The following is a 13,232-nucleotide window of genomic DNA, read 5'->3' on the forward strand; positions in this document are numbered from 1 at the left end:
CTAGTCAACACTCAAGACATATCCTCAAAGACGGACGATCTAGTCAACACTCAAGACATATCCTCAAAGACGGACGATCTAGTCAACACTCAAGACATATCCTCAAAGACGGACGATCTAGTCAACACTCAAGACATATCCTCAAAGACGGACGATCTAGTCAACACTCAAGACATATCCTCAAAGACGGACGATCTAGTCAACACTCAAGACATATCCTCAAAGACGGACGATCTAGTCAACACTCAAGACATATCCTCAAAGACGGACGATCTAGTCAACACTCAAGACATATCCTCAAAGACGGACGATCTAGTCAACACTCAAGACATATCCTCAAAGACGGACGATCTAGTCAACACTCAAGACATATCCTCAAAGACGGACGATCTAGTCAACACTCAAGACATATCCTCAAAGACGGACGATCTAGTCAACACTCAAGACATATCCTCAAAGACGGACGATCTAGTCAACACTCAAGACATATCCTCAAAGACGGACGATCTAGTCAACACTCAAGACATATCCTCAAAGACGGACGATCTAGTCAACACTCAAGACATATCCTCAAAGACGGACGATCTAGTCAACACTCAAGACATATCCTCAAAGACGGACGATCTAGTCAACACTCAAGACATATCCTCAAAGACGGACGATCTAGTCAACACTCAAGACATATCCTCAAAGACGGACGATCTAGTCAACACTCAAGACATATCCTCAAAGACGGACGATCTAGTCAACACTCAAGACATATCCTCAAAGACGGACGATCTAGTCAACACTCAAGACATATCCTCAAAGACGGACGATCTAGTCAACACTCAAGACATATCCTCAAAGACGGACGATCTAGTCAACACTCAAGACATATCCTCAAAGACGGACGATCTAGTCAACACTCAAGACATATCCTCAAAGACGGACGATCTAGTCAACACTCAAGACATATCCTCAAAGACGGACGATCTAGTCAACACTCAAGACATATCCTCAAAGACGGACGATCTAGTCAACACTCAAGACATATCCTCAAAGACGGACGATCTAGTCAACACTCAAGACATATCCTCAAAGACGGACGATCTAGTCAACACTCAAGACATATCCTCAAAGACGGACGATCTAGTCAACACTCAAGACATATCCTCAAAGACGGACGATCTAGTCAACACTCAAGACATATCCTCAAAGACGGACGATCTAGTCAACACTCAAGACATATCCTCAAAGACGGACGATCTAGTCAACACTCAAGACATATCCTCAAAGACGGACGATCTAGTCAACACTCAAGACATATCCTCAAAGACGGACGATCTAGTCAACACTCAAGACATATCCTCAAAGACGGACGATCTAGTCAACACTCAAGACATATCCTCAAAGACGGACGATCTAGTCAACACTCAAGACATATCCTCAAAGACGGACGATCTAGTCAACACTCAAGACATATCCTCAAAGACGGACGATCTAGTCAACACTCAAGACATATCCTCAAAGACGGACGATCTAGTCAACACTCAAGACATATCCTCAAAGACGGACGATCTAGTCAACACTCAAGACATATCCTCAAAGACGGACGATCTAGTCAACACTCAAGACATATCCTCAAAGACGGACGATCTAGTCAACACTCAAGACATATCCTCAAAGACGGACGATCTAGTCAACACTCAAGACATATCCTCAAAGACGGACGATCTAGTCAACACTCAAGACATATCCTCAAAGACGGACGATCTAGTCAACACTCAAGACATATCCTCAAAGACGGACGATCTAGTCAACACTCAAGACATATCCTCAAAGACGGACGATCTAGTCAACACTCAAGACATATCCTCAAAGACGGACGATCTAGTCAACACTCAAGACATATCCTCAAAGACGGACGATCTAGTCAACACTCAAGACATATCCTCAAAGACGGACGATCTAGTCAACACTCAAGACATATCCTCAAAGACGGACGATCTAGTCAACACTCAAGACATATCCTCAAAGACGGACGATCTAGTCAACACTCAAGACATATCCTCAAAGACGGACGATCTAGTCAACACTCAAGACATATCCTCAAAGACGGACGATCTAGTCAACACTCAAGACATATCCTCAAAGACGGACGATCTAGTCAACACTCAAGACATATCCTCAAAGACGGACGATCTAGTCAACACTCAAGACATATCCTCAAAGACGGACGATCTAGTCAACACTCAAGACATATCCTCAAAGACGGACGATCTAGTCAACACTCAAGACATATCCTCAAAGACGGACGATCTAGTCAACACTCAAGACATATCCTCAAAGACGGACGATCTAGTCAACACTCAAGACATATCCTCAAAGACGGACGATCTAGTCAACACTCAAGACATATCCTCAAAGACGGACGATCTAGTCAACACTCAAGACATATCCTCAAAGACGGACGATCTAGTCAACACTCAAGACATATCCTCAAAGACGGACGATCTAGTCAACACTCAAGACATATCCTCAAAGACGGACGATCTAGTCAACACTCAAGACATATCCTCAAAGACGGACGATCTAGTCAACACTCAAGACATATCCTCAAAGACGGACGATCTAGTCAACACTCAAGACATATCCTCAAAGACGGACGATCTAGTCAACACTCAAGACATATCCTCAAAGACGGACGATCTAGTCAACACTCAAGACATATCCTCAAAGACGGACGATCTAGTCAACACTCAAGACATATCCTCAAAGACGGACGATCTAGTCAACACTCAAGACATATCCTCAAAGACGGACGATCTAGTCAACACTCAAGACATATCCTCAAAGACGGACGATCTAGTCAACACTCAAGACATATCCTCAAAGACGGACGATCTAGTCAACACTCAAGACATATCCTCAAAGACGGACGATCTAGTCAACACTCAAGACATATCCTCAAAGACGGACGATCTAGTCAACACTCAAGACATATCCTCAAAGACGGACGATCTAGTCAACACTCAAGACATATCCTCAAAGACGGACGATCTAGTCAACACTCAAGACATATCCTCAAAGACGGACGATCTAGTCAACACTCAAGACATATCCTCAAAGACGGACGATCTAGTCAACACTCAAGACATATCCTCAAAGACTTGCGATAAGGCGCGCAACTGTTTCTGACAAAATAATAGAACACTCCAATACATCCCACATCGACTGTTGTCAAATCATTGTAGAGACTTAAGATTTCCTACTAAAAATGGACAAAGCGCCGCATATCAATAGATACCAAAACAAGGCACTCACAACTAAAGACACAGTACGCTACACATACACACACGCACGCATAAAGGCTAAATGAACTATTAAACAAATAACTGATAGTTCAGAAATGGGAAGAACAATGTAACAATTGAACCCTGGGATTACATCATAAATAGAACGTAACCCTTTACCTATCCGAATACCAACAAAAGAAAAGAAGAATACATGCAGTATCAATATACATCATACCAACTTGTCAAAACATTTAAAATAATATTGATAATAATATTAATAATAATAACAAAAGAAAATCAGAGGGCGGTACTGCTGCAGATCTGCCACATCACCAGAAAATTCCTCAGTGGAAACTGTTAAAGGGACTACGATGAATTTTGTTTCTCTTTAGCGAAACTCGACCCTGGCAACGCCAGAAAAGGTCTACTCGTTCGTTTCTAACATAACAATAATAATAATAATAACAAAAGAAAAGAAGAATACATCATACCAACAAGTCACAACATTAAAAATAATAATAATAAATAATTTCATAAATAAATGCAAATTATATTCATTTGTAATTTTTATTACTGTCTTGTGCCTGTTTTTTTTTTTATATTCTTTTCTTTTTAATAAATGGATTGTATTGTTACCGTTGCCTCCTGCTCCTTGATGTCCCATTCCCTACAATGGCGTATTGACGTGCTTAGCGTGCAAACAGATCGATGAACCGAACAATGTCCATTATTGAAGTCACCGTTTAATCGCTTTAAAGTTCAGTTTCACAAAGATCTACTATGTCAAACATGTATATACTACAGTTGCTAGTTCAAGTACTGGGAATTTCAGGAAGTTTTCAAGCACATCAAGCTTCATTGAAAAACTCTTTGGGATGTTAGTTGGTTGTTGCTGATGTTAGCTGGTTGTAGCTGATGTTAGCTGGTTGTTGCTAATGTTAGCTGGTTGTTGCTGATGTTAGCAAGGTGTTGCTGATCTTAGGTGGTTGTTACTAATATTTGATAGTTGTTGCTGGTCTTAGCTAGTTGTTGTATATTATTGTTGTATATTGTTGTATATTAGCTAGCTTTTGCTGATGCTAGCTAGTTATTGATGATGTTAGTTACTTGTAGCTGATGCTAGCCAGCTGTTTCTGATGTAGTTAGTTGTAGCTGATGCTATTTAGTTGTTTCTGTTACTAGCTAGTTGTTTCTGGTGCTATTTAGTTGTTTCTGATGCTAGCTAGTTGTTTCTGATGCTATTTAGTTGTTTCTGATGCTAGCTTGTTGTTTCTGATGCTAGTTAGTTGTTTATGATGCTAGCTTGTTGTTTCTGATGCTAGCTTGTTGTTTCTAATGCTAGCTAGTTGTTTCTGATGCTATTTAGTTCTTTCTGATGCTAGCCAGATGCTTCTGGTGTAGCTAGTTGTTTCTGATGCTATTTAGTTCTTTCTGATGCTAGCTTGTTGTTTCTAATGCTATTTAGTTGTTTCTGATGCTAGCTAGTTGTTTCTGATGCTATTTAGTTGTTTCTGATGCTAGCTTGTTGTTTCTGATGCTAGCTTGTTGTTTATGATGCTACCTTGTTCGTTTTGATGCTAGCTTGGTGTTTCTGATGCTAGCTTGTTGTAGCTGATGCTATTTAGTTGTTACTGAGGCCAGCAAATTGTTGCTGACAGTGTTGTTGTTGATGTCCATGTGAAGGACTATCTCTTGAAGATTCTGCACCGTTCAAATGTCGATTTAGCTTTCATAGTTGGCAAACCTACAGGGCATGGAATGGGAGACAGCTGAAAAAACTGTGCTGGTCACAAAATCCTGAGGATTCCATCTTTCGTGGCCTTAACGAAGCGCCTCGGTGGAAACTTATTTTAGTGGAAGCAGATAGGCTAACAATGGGTTTTTAACTTAGCCCCCTTCAGGTTGCCTCATTGAAGTTCCGAGGTAAGGATGAAAGAGAGGCCAAATGACCAAGTCCAAAAGGTCCGCAGCAATAGAATAGACTGGCGGTTCTCTCATGGTTACAGGATAGGAATATCAAGAAAATGTTCAGTAAATGCGCAGCCTTCAGACGTTTATAGCGGGCCTAGGCCTGGGCCTGGAGAACCACACACTACGTTTAGGACACGACCAAAATCCTAGTAATAGTCGACGCCATTGTGTAATGTTCAGAACAGTCGGGCAGAAGAACTCCATCCTAACAGTTAAACGGGGCAGTGGAGATGTGCAGTGATCTTCGATTCCTTAGTGTTTGTGAAATGTATCGTTAAACCTCTGATCACTGAAAAATAAATGAAACCGCAAGGTTTCAACGTGAACATTTCCCTACACTGAACGGGACTGTTACTGAACACGTAAAACGTTCGGTGTATGTAGAGTTCCTTATAGAAACCAACACCGTTTGACCAATCTTTATGCAGCCTGGCAATACTGGATCACGTCGTAGTCCGTAGCTTATGCAGCCTGGCAATACTGGATCACGTCGTAGTCCGTAGCTTATGCAGCCTGGCAATACTGGATCACGTCGTAGTCCGTAGCTTATGCAGCCTGGCAATACTGGATCACGTCGTAGTCCGTAGCTTATGCAGCCTGGCAATACTGGATCACGTCGTAGTCAGTAGCTTATGCAGACACATAACATTCCCACGGAAAACGCGGGGTACTTCTGCTAGTAGAAGATACTTAAGAAACAACCCCCCATACTAAATAAATAAGTAGGCCTACAGAATACGCTAGTACATACATAAACTTACCGCTGCATTATTAGTATTATTAATGTGTCTATACAGTACAAAGTTGACATAGTGGATACTTTCCATGTCATTGTGAATGTTGAACTATTTATCACTGCCCATTGGCCGTGTGCTCTCCGTCCATTACACAATCGTCTGCCTCCCCCCTCCGCCTTCCCACTCCTTAGATATATATACAATATATTTTGTTGTTTCTGTTCCGTCTCACCGTTTTCAAGGTTTCGTTGATTCGTTTTAATGACATTCTGATAGCGAGGTCTAGAAAATTCCATTTCTTTTCATACCGAATGAGTGTAAAAAAAAACGTTCTTTAAAAAAAAATAGTTCGTGATAAGATTGAATGAAGCCTGTGATAAGGTCTCCTCTTTTAGCTGCCTTGACTTGTGTCTGGGACGGAAAATGTGGGAGAGAGAGAGAGAGAGAGAAAGAGAGAGAGAGAGAGAGAGAGAGAGAGAGAGGATAGGAATAAATAAATAAGATTTATAAAGAAAAATAAAAAATAAAACGGGGGGGGGGGTAAATAAGCTCCGCCTTAAAAACTGGGCGGGAACAATGTCAGATTGTTTGATAGGATGATTTTGTTGCCCGCCCTCAGCCGGGGGGGTAAGGGGGAGAACGGGAGGGGGGGATGAAAGAAGACGAGTGGAGGAAGAAAAAAAAAACGTCACAGGTGATTGACACAAGCTTGTGTTTAAGGGGAATCAACGTCATGGCCAGCAGCGAATCGTTGGCTGGAGTTTTACGTCTCGCGTTCAGACGGCGGGGTAGGGAGTGGGGGAGATTCTTTGTAACGCCGTCGCTGATTGGCTTGTTCGTCTCCGTCTGGACAGCGCCGTCTGAAACTGGCGCCATAGTTTATTGAAGGCAGTTATGGAACTGTAGAGATGAATTTCAAACTCGCAAACCACCCCCCTCTTTGACAGTCTTTCTCTCTCTTTCCCCTCTCTCTTCAGTTCTTCTCATTTACGTTTTCCCTCCCCCTTTCTCCCTTTCCATTCCCACCCCCCTCTCTCTCTCTTAGCACGAACGCTGCGAGTTTCCAAACTGTTTCCCCCCTTCCCCCCCCCCCCCTCTCTCTCTCTACCGTAATAACAGCACTTGAGTGGGGGAACATTTATTTGTGATTTCTGCTTGTGAACGGCGAAGGCCTATGTGGATCGTCCCAAATAGCCGATTGTTGTGTGGATAGACCAGTTAGCAGTGCACACACATATACACACACTCGTGTGTGAGTAGTCCGCCCCCCTCTCGGCCACTCACTCGCAGCTTCCAGCTTTCTTTGAGCTATTCCATGGATTATATGAAGACTTCTACGAAAACAGAGAATAACACAATCTAGGGATAAGCACATCGCTAGATCTATATACTAGCACATCGCTAGATCTATATACTAGCACATCGCTAGATCTCTATACTAGCACATCGCTAGATCTATATACTATCACATCGCTAGATCTCTATTCTAGCACATCGCTAGATCTATATACCGCTGGATTAGCGATAGCCGACAATTTTGGATTTAAAAGTGATATTATTGTGGTGATTGCTGCTGTTATTTAATATATCATTTGTGTGGTTCAAATACAAAAGAAATTAATACTAAAATTTGATATCAGGTCAGTATTTCTTTTTATTTTAGCGTTATAGCATTCAAATCTACAGTGTCTCTATGTGAGCCAGTGCTGTCGATAGCTTATAGATTTGATATTCTTCATGAGTTAGCGAGTTGTCTAATAATCAGAATATTTGTGAATGCTATGAAATGAAATTTATAAATTTTAGAGAGTTGAGAAAGATTGCGTAATTCTCGGATTATCTTCATACCACGTGACCTGTAAAGTCTCGGACGTTCCATACAGAAATGAAGAATTATACATCCCAGCCCCAACCTTCCGCTGTACGACAGGGAGGTGGCGGTGGGCAGGGTTTGAACCCGGGAACATCGAGATGACGACCCGGAGCGCATACCACACGATCAGGCAGTTTTTAAAAAATAACTTCACATTAAAATAACATCTACGTCAGTAGGCGGCATTGCTGTTGGTCTGCGGTATCATAAGAGATTTCTGTATTGGACACTGTTAAGTGGACAACACTAAACTTGCTTTCTTTAAAACGAATCTGTCAGTGCCAGAGAAGAAGGAAAGGGCTCTTAAATATTTATGTCAATATTTAATAACGATAATATAGCAATAATTGTAAGCCAATTTATTGTATTCGTGGACACAGTATCACAATTAAGAATGTTATAGAAATTGAAAAAAAAATACATTCCTAATGTTCGTATAAAAACCGTTCGGATGTCAGAATGCCCATTGTATCTATTTCTTTCTTGTATTATGGACACAAATGACATATAAATCCTAAGGACATTTAGCCCGTAGAGCCCTTTACATTTTCATTATATCCTTATTTAACTATAAGACCAAATTTAAAGCGTAGGGGGAAAAAAAAGCATAACTTGACATCTGCCTATGTTGTTGATGTCAGACCTAGCTCCTGCAAGTGATGTATACACTGCTTTAACATTTGTTTTGAAATTTACTTTGCCAACTCTGTAACATGAAGTCAAGTACTTCAACACATCACTATATCGGACTTCATGTTAAAGATGTGGGGCGGGGGGGGGGGGAGGAGGGCGCTCCCCCTTTTTCTTAAATTCAGAATTATATAACTTGCGATATTTACGTCCAATGTGTGTAACTCGTTTTGCTTGCGAGAACCCTTATACTGGTTAGTTTTAACTATAGAAATTGTATTTGTTTTATTCACTCAAACAAAAATTCATTTTGCAACAATTTTAAAACTATTTATAATTACAATCCTGAAATGATGTTTTATGTCACAACGAATGATATATCTAGTAAATGTACTGAATCAATTAAAACCTAACAATGATAAAACTGTTTACATCTCATTGGACATATGTGAAAGTTACATAGGTCGCTCTGCGTATAAGATTCGCATACCAGTACCTGAGACCAACAAAAGTAACTCTCGGGGCGAAATGATAAGTTTCAGTTTATCTCTAAACACCCTCATAAACCGCACTCACGTTTTTTTCCCCTTGTCTAGCGGGCCCCCCTGACGTGAGTGAGCCACAGTGGTGATAACTTCCATTACCTACTTCATTTATTTTATCTTTTCAAATTACGGCTATCCCATAGGCTGCATATTTGGGGGGGGGGGCATTTTCTTCATTGATGATTTATTATCCAATTTAGTGCACAGATCTTTATTCTGTAAGGAATGGTGCGAAATGACAATGAAGTAATGTCGAAAACAATGTTAGAATGTTCACGTCTGCAGTGGATTTAATGATAATAACAATCTAAATAATGGCAGTGTCCTCGATTCCAAAGATAAAGGATTGGTGCTGTGGATATAAATGCAAACATTGATATCATTTCAATATCACTTCATTCCAAAAATAATTCCGAAACATTATAACATTGTTAAAATATACTATAGGTAATAACTTGAGATCAAGCAGAATATACTCCTCTATATTCATTTAAATACTTTATAAATAAAAGGACGGGTTCTTTATTTTATTTTAGAGAGCGTACACACTATAGCGTCAAATTACTCGGAGCTGATTACTTAGTTTGCTTCCTTTTTTTAGTAAGTTTTATTATTTAAATAATAATGAATAATGACTAAATATTAAAAATATTGACGAGTATCTCTTTTGTTAAACTAGATTACGGATTTTGATGATTAAAAAAAAACATACGTAAGTTACAGATTAAAGATTAATTAATGAAAATAATGAGTTCAAGAATTAATGCTCGGTTTATGTGTGCCCGGGTGTCTATATTAATTTGTATATATCTTGTTATTAGTATCGAATTCCCACACGATAGTCTATTATGAGATTATCACCACCCTAGTGCGTTTATGTTAATATAATCAAGTTACCTATACATTATAATATCAACTTATCATTTATCCTAGCGATGTAAGATTCTATCATAAATTTATCTCTTCCACAAAGCTTAAAATAATTTATCATCAAGTTATCCGTATCACAGTGCCTATAACAGATGTATGGATGAATTCAGAATATTTGCAGTCTTCATTAATTTATATATTTTAGGTCACATTTATCCACTTTGGACTTGAATGGATTTAAAAGTTGAAAACGCTAACTCTAAATAAATAAACTGTATAACAGTGGACTATGATTTTGTGTGGACTATTCTTCTTAAAATCCTGTAACGCCCGATAGATCTATTAGATTCTCAAACAAAACTGTACTTTAGACTCAAGTATCTTGTATTCACTTCGTGGAACTTTTCGTTTGCACTGTGTCTCGATACTAGGTAGAAGAATGAATCCAATGGAAGCAAAAATGTCTCTTTTTGTTTAAAGCACATATGGCCTATACATTTATCATAGAATTACAATATTATATCAAAGATCGCCTAATATTCCAACTATTATAAAATGGAACATAATTATATCAACACCTATTAATAAAAATATCCAATCAACATTTTTTATTCACGAGGTTATAAACTATGTTCGTAGATCTAAATATTTCAAAATAGTATAAATTGAAACTGTTTCCTATATCTGCGGAGATACAAACAAATCTCGAAATAAAGCAACACGATACACAAAAACAATGTACGGATTTAATTAACAAATAATAAATCCATAATTATTCTTTAAAGTTAAAGTCAAATATAATAGGCCTACTATATTCTGACTACTTTTATATAATACACCGTATGTAAAATCTACTATTATATAGTACGCTGCGCGGAAGTGTAGAGCTCAAAGTGTACAGTATTAAATATAGTGCAGGAGCCTACCGTACATGTTATGGTTATAGTTTATAAAATGTCCATAACATACCAAAATGATCACAATTCTCTACATTCACACTGCGTAAGAGTCAATTCTATTCTTTCTAATTATTTCTGTTGTGTACATCTTTTTAATTTACGTTAATAGAATTAATTTTTAACTAATAAAAATGAAAAACTTTTTTTTACATATGTAACAAAAGCAATACTGTGTAGTACAATATATACTTTATATAGTGGAACTATACCTTATACAGTGGAAACTATTTCAAAACTATATTTCTCAAGATACTTACACATTTTCAACACTTATAGAACTAGTTTATTGTAATAATAACAATAGTAATAATAATAAAAATAATAATCTTTATTATTTGTGACTGAATTTGTCTTATAACTGTGCAAAATATATATATAATGCATTAAAATGTATTTTTATTATAGATTATAATATAGTAAGACAATACATATAAGATACTATATTATATAGTGTAATTTCATATAACTTTTAAAACAAAACAAAACAGGAAACATTTGAACCAATCAGAAATAGACTCTATTTGCTAATGAATGATATGGAATCAACTAGAAGATCTCTAGAGTTGAGAGTCAAAGTTGTTCTAGAATTGTTGCAATCTTCTGGGCGCCTGAATACCACGCGATTGTTGAACTGTGGTATGTGCTGTGGATGAGCCCTAGTAGACATATTGTATTAAACATCTTCAGTACAAAGTCGGGGGTGGGCTGACCTGGACGGGTCAAAACCGGTGCGGCGGAGGAGAAAGGGAGTTGACGAGGATGCCCAGTAGACTTAACCTACGAATCTCTGGACAGGGGCGTTAGCCACTTGACCATCGTGTGAGTGGGTAACAGAAGACGACTTTTAATCATCACGTAGCCATCCGATAGAAAAAAAAAGAGGGAAAAGTGTGTGTGTGTGGGGGGGGGATAATTCCAGAAAGTCTTGGGGAGTAAGTCTTGGAGATTTATTCGCTGGCCGTCGTGAGGGACGCTGAAGGCGGTTTCTTGATGGGGGCGACCTGGGCGGGAGTGAAGATGAAACAAGGATGTTTGAAGGGGAGATGTTTCTGTAGATTTCATAGCGACTAATAGCAGAAGTGAACAGACAAAATAGTTCAGGCAGCGTACAAACTAGACCTATCACGTCCATTTACTCGACACTAATTATTACCTAGTTCGTGTTGTTGTTGTGTTTTTGTGTATTTGTTTTTTTTTCAAACTCTATTTTAAGTTAAGGAATGTAAAAACAATATTTTAAAAAATTGTGTTTGCCGAATTAATCTAAAATTTAAAAAAAAAATGTAAATAAAAAGCAATGAGTAGAAAAGTACGAATCAAAAAGAAAAGCTACTTTGGTTAAAAAATAAAAAATTACCACACTGCTACGACTTGTCCCTCAAACTCGTTGAGTAGAAATATTATTTTTAAAAAATTGAAATTCGGTAATCCAACGCATATACTTTAAGAAAACTAAATACATACATAAAAACATGATATAGTTTTAAAACAATTTTAATAAATACAAATTATAAATAAATATTTTTTATGTTTCAAATTAACCAACGGCATTTAAAAAAATGAATTTCCCATAATGCGACAAGAAATATTAGCGAAAGAAATAGCCATACTTTATTTTCCCTCCAATGTCCAGTCAATGTACCATAGTGGGAGGGGAGACTTAATTTTTTCCTGGGTCCTGGGTCCTGGTCAGAGATCTCAAGTATACACCGCAGCGCCAACAGCACATTCAATTTCTTTCCAGCGACTAGTGTAGACAACTGGACTTGTTAACTTATCAACAGCAGCGCTTGGACCAATATTTCTTTTCTGACCCCCACTTCATTGTTTTCTACTCTACACAAACCTCCTTGTAGTGGACTACATAATAATAAATAGTTTTTAAGATCTAGATCAGTATTCCTAATTTTTTATCCCTTGCAGTAAAAAAAAAAAATAGATTAAGCGTCCTTATAGTAAACCTGAATTATAGATATAATAGCTAAGACTAATTAGTTATTTTCAATTAATACTTACTTATAGGTCCTTTTAAATATTAGCTGAACAATGAGTGGTCCATTTATAATCAGAAAAGTTCGAATTTTGAAATGTACACAACTTTAAAAAAAAAAAATTGTTTACATACAGGATGTTCTTTCTACAATTCGGTAGGCAGAATTTAAACCATTGATTAACATGCATGACTAGATTGATATAGGGGTTGCGTAATCATCTTCTTTTTTTAATTAATGTCTGAATTTCATTAGTTAAGATTAGATTATTTATCATTACAAAACAATTACTTATAAATATATTAATCGAACAACAGCGAAAAAAAAATTGAACATTAAAATCATTATGTTTTAGTAAACATTTTTATTCAGAATTGA

At 37.8% G+C, this 13,232-nt stretch overlaps 1 protein-coding gene across 3 annotated transcripts in view; it reads left to right on the forward strand.

Annotated features, from left to right (window-relative positions):
* The window catches only part of LOC106063233 (GATA-binding factor 3-like), a 120,637-nt gene that overhangs the window by 24,070 nt on the left and 83,335 nt on the right, over nucleotides 1-13,232 (forward strand). The window contains exon 1 of one of the 3 annotated variants that reach the window (XM_056026365.1): nucleotides 7,119-7,626. The exons of 1 other annotated variant lie outside the window; for it this stretch is intronic. The gene's annotated coding sequence lies outside the window, so the exon portion shown is untranslated. Of the gene's footprint in view, nucleotides 1-7,118; nucleotides 7,627-13,232 lie in introns of those variants that run through there. One more of the 3 variants, XM_056026367.1, reaches the window with a different exon arrangement.

This window comes from Biomphalaria glabrata, chromosome 4 (genome assembly GCF_947242115.1).
Source record: "Biomphalaria glabrata chromosome 4, xgBioGlab47.1, whole genome shotgun sequence".
Classification (NCBI taxonomy): domain Eukaryota; kingdom Metazoa; phylum Mollusca; class Gastropoda; family Planorbidae; genus Biomphalaria; species Biomphalaria glabrata.